Source organism: Dipodomys spectabilis, unplaced genomic scaffold (genome assembly GCF_019054845.1).
Source record: "Dipodomys spectabilis isolate Male_0828 unplaced genomic scaffold, ASM1905484v1 ptg000364l, whole genome shotgun sequence".
NCBI classification, from domain to species: Eukaryota; Metazoa; Chordata; class Mammalia; order Rodentia; family Heteromyidae; genus Dipodomys; species Dipodomys spectabilis.
The window spans coordinates 217960-224716 of record NW_024871041.1 but is presented as its reverse complement, the minus strand read 5'-3'; positions in this window follow the sequence as shown (position 1 = coordinate 224716).

Here is a 6757-nt window from a genome sequence, read left to right as displayed (position 1 = left end):
CTCAACTCTTGATTCCTCTGCATGATGTCATGGAATCTAGATTCAAGAGCAAGTCTTAATCCTTTTTTTTCTTTTTTTCTTAATCCCTTTCTTAAATATTTCTGCAACAAAGTGATGCTGGGAAGACTGATGCTCTAGGAGATAGCCTGAGCCAGGGGAAAGCTCATGAACCCATTCCTACTGCCTTACATTTCAGTTTTTGACCCAAAATAGGATATTTTCTAAATAGAATTTCTCTGAAGGACAAGAGGAAGAGCACATTTGTATAATCTTCTCTCAGCATCTTTTCATTGACGAAGGCCTCTCCAGAGCCTTCATGATCTGTAGGTGACACTCCCCACCCCCCGTGACCAGTGTTCTACTTGGCTCCTTAGATGGCTCAGAGTTCAGAACATCCTGAACCACTTGCCACTTGATGTCTGTGCCAAGAATTAACTTTGAATGATCAGCCCTGATGAGCTAATCAATGGAGGCCTTGTGTCCTACTGAACTGATTCTTGGAGGATGGTGACAACTTTTTGCTGAGTACTGATCTGAGCCACAGAGTGAGCAAGACAACAAAGTCAACTGAGATCATGTACTCTCCTGGTCAGGTCATACTCACCAAACCTGGGTCTCAGTCAGCCTTAGCCTCACTAAGTGCTTCAGGACAAGATTCCCAGTCACTGCTCCAATCCCTAACTCACACAAACCACTCACTGAGGACCACCCAAGCTGTTTTCCCTCCATCACCCAGTGTCCACTCCACTGTCCTGATGACACTACTTGTGAGCACTTCTGTAGCCCCCTAATACCAGGGGTTAACAGTATTCTCTCAGCCACTATACCCTGAAAACCCACCTAAAATGTCTGGATTTCCATTTCTAGTATTCTTTATTTGGATATAAGAAGAAGATAATTTGTTTCATGAAACTCTATTACTATATTTACCTTTTTCTTTTGTTTATGCCAGTAGTTAGCTTTAAGCTCATGGCATGTTAGTCTCCTTTGGCTTTTAAGGTCAAGCTTGGCATTCCTTGTGCACATCTGTCATTGTTCTATTTCAGATCCCAAGTCCCCTCATCTGATGAAGGCAGTGAAGGTGTGGTCTCTTATTTTCTCTCTTCCAAGATGTTTTACCAAAACATTAGAAAAAATAGAATATTTTAAATTAGGGAAATATAAAGTTTCATAGCAAAATTTCTAATGAAAATTGAGTAGTTTAATTGAATTTGGTAACATTTAAAAATATGTGAAGATGTTGCAGAATTTTTAAAAAGGTGAGGAATATAGATGAACACTGAGCAGTTCCATATGTAAAAGCAACATTCAGAAGCTCCATATGAATGTATCTCCAGAGCAACAGCACAGATTTCCCATTTCTCAGGACTTTAGATAGAAATATCCTGAGAATATTCCACCTATTCATACACATAAACCTCTTGGCTCTGGTGACAGGGTGGAAAGCAAGACTGAATCATCTCATCATGTTGGTAAGAGGTCATCAGAATGTTCACATTGAAGACCTGCCATCACACTGTTTGCCATGGACACTATTGTTTAAAAAAACTACATGTTATACTAATATGTATGAAATAATTTTGAAATGACAAAAATTGAGCAGCATTTGAAAAGTACTTTCATTGATCATGAAAATTTCAGTGTGAATTGAGGATAAAGGTGATGTAAGAAAAATTAAAATCTACCTCAATTGCAATATCAACCTTACCAATTTCTACTTTTGTTGAGTTTTTAGTTTTTAGTTTTGTTCAGTTTATAGTTCTAACATAAAAATTTGCAATTATTTCAAAGACGTGTGTATACATATACATTATATACATAATATATATACATAATATACATACACTTTGGAATAAGTATATATACTGCTTTGGAATAAGCAGATTACATTTCATTCATTAGAAATATTAACTCAGTGCTATTTGTAAATCAGTACAAACCTCTCCAGTCATTTGAATCCACCCAGACTCCTCCATAACACATTTCAACTTATCAGACCTTTAGCACAATCATTGTCTCTCCCGAGGAAGCCTATCTAAGGAGGAGCCATTGTGCAACAGGGCACAAGACCCATATCAGGACCTTAAAAACAGGCACACAAATGAGGAAACCATTTACTGTGTGATCAATTCTCAAAGAATTAGTTATCTGTAAGATTAAATTGTTTGGAATTGAAAACCAAAGAAATGAAGATCTCTACAAACAAGGGGACTAAAAAGACAGGAATTTAGTTCATTCAAAAAAGCAGCTGGGCAACAGTGGCTCACGCCTGTAATCCTAGCTACTCAGGAGGCTGAGGTCTGAGGATCCCGGTTCAAAGCCAGCCCGGGTAGGGAACTCCGTGAAACTCTTATCTCCAATAAACCATCAGAAAACCGGAAGTGGCACTGTAGCTCAAATGGTGGAGTCCTAGCCTCGAGCTGAAGAGCTGAGGGACAGCGCTCAGGCTGAGTTCAAGCCCACGACTGACAAAAAAAAAACAAAAAAGCATAGTTCAGCTCACTACGAATAGATTTTTTCTGACACATTAGCACTCGAGCAAGGAGTCCTTGTTCTACTCAGCTTATTCCTCCCTTACAACCTGCTATGTGTCTGAAACCCACAAAATGGAAAACTTGGTCATTAGGAAGTATTCAAGGAGGTCTTAGGACTTAAATCAGCCAGTCACCTGTGGCTCACACCTGTACTCCTATCTACTCAGGAGACTTGAGAGCTGTGCTCATGGTTCAAATCAGCCCAGGTAGGGAAGTCATGGAGATTATTATCTCCAACTCACCATCAAAAAGCCTGAAGTAGAGATGTGCAAGTGCTAGAGTGCAAATCTTGAGGAGAAAAAGCTCTGGGAAAATACCTGGGCCTTTAGTTCAAGCCACAGGACCAGCACAAAAACAAACAACAAAAACCTTACTGAGTACCACAAATAACCAGGTACAGTGTAAATAAAAATATCTAAAGCTGCTGGGTACAGGTGGCTCATGCCTGTAAACCTGAGATCTGAGAATAGAGCTTTGAAGCCAGCCTGGGCAGAAAAGTCCATGAGACCCTCCAATTAATAAAAACAATTCAGAAGTAGTAGTAGAGATGTGGCTCAAGTAGCCTTAAAAGAGAAGCTCAGGGACATCACCCAGGCAGTGAGTCCAGTCACTAATATTGGCATATTTGACTGTGATGTATGAAAAAGACCAGCTGTGGTAAGTGCATAAGTTTGTGCAAAACTACACTCTTAGATGCAGAAAATGAGCTTTCTGCGATATGGTTGTGGAGGTATTTCATGTTTACTTCTTCCACTAAATATTCTATTTCCTTAATAACCAAAAGCCCATTTGATTTGAGGACAGCAATGTACTCATTTTAAATAACATTAGTGAGGTGTGGTTGGGCAGGTTATAATTTAAACCTTAGGTGGAGAAGACAGGAAGTTTACTAGTTTGAGAGCAACCCAGGCTACATACTAAGGCCTGCCTCAAATCTATGTGTCTGTCTATCTGTCTATGTGTTATTTTGTGAGTGGATGTGCATATGTGTGTGTGTCCACATATACAAGCATGCGTGCATACATAACCACATAAATAAAATACTGTTTGTTTATTGTAAAGAATGTTCATAGCCATGGTTATCCAGGGAATGTGCTTAATTTTTTCTCTTTCTCTGTATACATGTAGATATAGGTACAAATAAAAATAGACATAGTTTTGTAAACTGAGCATTTGAAAATCACGTTGTTTTGCATTGCAACTGATATAAAAGGAAAGAAACTGATAAGCCTTTTGGCTTTTCCCCTCTAAGCCTAGATACCCATGAAGCTGAGATCAGAGGATCAAGGAATAGAGCCAGCCTAGGCAGAAAAGACTACAAAGGGCGCTATAATTAAGCAGCAAAAAGCTGAGTTGGGGCATGGCTCAAGGAATAGAGAGCCAGCTGTGAGCAATGAAACTGAATAAGCATGAAACCTGAGTTCAAACTTGGGTACTAGCCAAAAAAGGAAAGAAACTAGGGTTAGAACCAATTAAATATAAAAATCAGGTATCTGGAGAAGAAAGTGTGCATAGGTTTTAATGTCATGGAAATCCTCCAGCTTTTCTATATCAAGCCATAGTGTAAGGCCTTCAGTTATTTGAACGGTGTTATTACAGATTTTATTAAATCTAGAATTAAAATATGGCCTAATAGACTAGAGCAGAGGACAACATCAGCTGTACATCTGAAAAGTGACTAATGATCAAGATACAAAGATTATCTAAACTCCCAAAGAACCAATAATCCAATCAATAAATAGGCAACTGAACTGAAGAGACAAAAGAGTGAACTGAGCTCCAAAGAAGTACAAATAAGTACATCTGTAGATGAAGCAATGGTCAGCATTCTTGGCCATAAAGGAGGTACAAATCGAAATGACATTGAAATTTCATCTCACTCCAGACAGAGGGGCAATCAGCAAGTACACAAACAAGAGCAACTGCTAGTGAGGATGTTGGAAAAGGAACCTTATACCTATTTGTGTGAGTATAAATTAGTGCAAACACTTAGGAATGAAGTGGTATAGAAGTGCTTTAAAAAGCTAAAAATAGAAGTACCATAGGATCTAGTAATACTACCCATGGACATACATCAGAAAGAATTTATGTCAGGATAGAATAGAGTCATGTTCACACCCATCTTCATTGCTGCACTATTTCTGGTAGCCAAGCTATCAAAGCAGTTTAGGATATTATAGTTGATCAGTGCATAAACAAAATGTGACTTACACATGACACATAGGCAGTTTATATCTGGTATCTTATTCCATTCTGCTCCCAATAATATGATGTCAAAGCCATCAATATCCAGATTGCTGAGGCAAGCAATTATTTCTCCTGTTGTGTAGAAAGGAAAACAACTCCCAAAGGGTATTGATATATGTCTGAGCCTTAGTGCTAGTCAGTTAACCAGTCAAATTGCCACAGTGAAATGTAAACTACCTAGTGAAGACTGTGAAGATTTTAAAGAAAGTGGAAATGATTCAGAACTATAGAATATTTCATGAAATTCCAAGCAATTAGTGTATGTTTGTTCCATGACCAAATGAGTAGATTTTTATTACTGAAAGTCAGGAATATGTGCTGGAGTCCTGACCACACAATTTGAGGACTAGCACACTTTCTGATTAGTTGTACAATCATTGCTTGTGTCTTTCACTTTAATGAAAAGAACCACATCTCAACTTCCATTTTGATATTAATGGGTGATAGTACTTCCCATCCTAGTAGGCAGAAGGACTAAATGAAAAAATAAGCAGAGTGCCTTTCTTTACAGGGGTTGAAATTTTAGATTTGCAAAACACCAGGAAATGGGTATTTGAAAATGGTGAACAAATGAAGAGTAGAAGAGTGGGAGAACGTAGTCAGCAATCCATTGTATATCTTATGTATGTCTTATGAAATGAAGAAGAGTGAGAGTATGGTTTGGGATGTGTGGAATATTGAAATGTGTGACATTGATCAAGATTTTATATTTTGTATCCATGACTTGTGAAATAGCAACTCCTCCATACAACTATTTAAGGATGATAAAATAATATGAAATCTGGCATTGATACATAGTGTACATTTATTCAGTTATAAACAGCAAAGACATTATACCATTCATTGGCAAAAGGATGCAACTGGATATTAACTTGTTAATTGAACTAAAGTAGGTTTTTATGCCAGTCCTGGGCCTTGAACTCAGGGCCTGGGCACTGTCCCTGAGCTTCTTTTGCTTAAGGCTAGTGCTCTACCACTTGAGCCACAGCACTACTTCTGGACTTTTCTGTGTATATGGTATGGTACTGAGGAATTAAACCCAGGGCTACATGCATGCTAGGCCATCACTCTACCACTAAGCCACATTCCCAGTCTCTGAGTTACGTAATTTTTGAGAACGTCAAAGATCTTACCACAAACCTCATCCTGTAGTAATATCCACAGGTAGACTTTAGAACATTTCTGCCTTTGTATTAAAGACTTAAATTGTAAATTAGATTTTCAGATTTCCAATAACCATTCAAGGAATGTTACAGTATATTGGTCTGTGTTACAGAACATACTGAATCTTTAGAGGGCCAACATCTCTAGGGGTGGTTAATACAACTCTAAGTCCTGACCCTGAAGAAACTGTTCTCCTGAGATCTTAGCATTCAACCAAGAAGCTCCAGTTCCCTGGTAATCTTGACCATAATCTAAAGGACAAAAGTTCTAGAGAGCAGGATGGTAGGTGAACCCTGATTCCTTCCTGACATGAACCTGAAATAATGCATCTCAGTCTGTGGGAGGGATAGAAGCTGGGATGTGGAGCACAGTGGGCACTGGCCACTGTGTATTTTCTCTAGACCCTCAGGAACCATCCAAGCACTCTTACATCTTTATGTTTGTGCACTGCTAGGTCACTTGTTCCCCCCCCCCCAATTATCACAATGTTTGTTCTGCTTCTTTGTAACACATCATACCCTAACTTCTCTTTTCTGTCCCCTCCATGAATTTTGAAGTTCATTTAACTTTTTCACGTCTCTGGATCTCATACATCCTTGCATGAAGTTCACAATCAGAGATCTCAGCACTTTGACAAGACCATTATCTGTGGCACCTACAGCCCAACTCTTTTGGCTCACTTGTATATGAGCTATAAACCAAAGCAAGCAATTTCTTTATAGTGCTCAGTCTAAATTAAACAGACTTTGTATGGAGACTTCATTTGGTGTGGCAGAAGTTGGTTAGGCCCCTAGGCTGGGCTAGAACTCAAA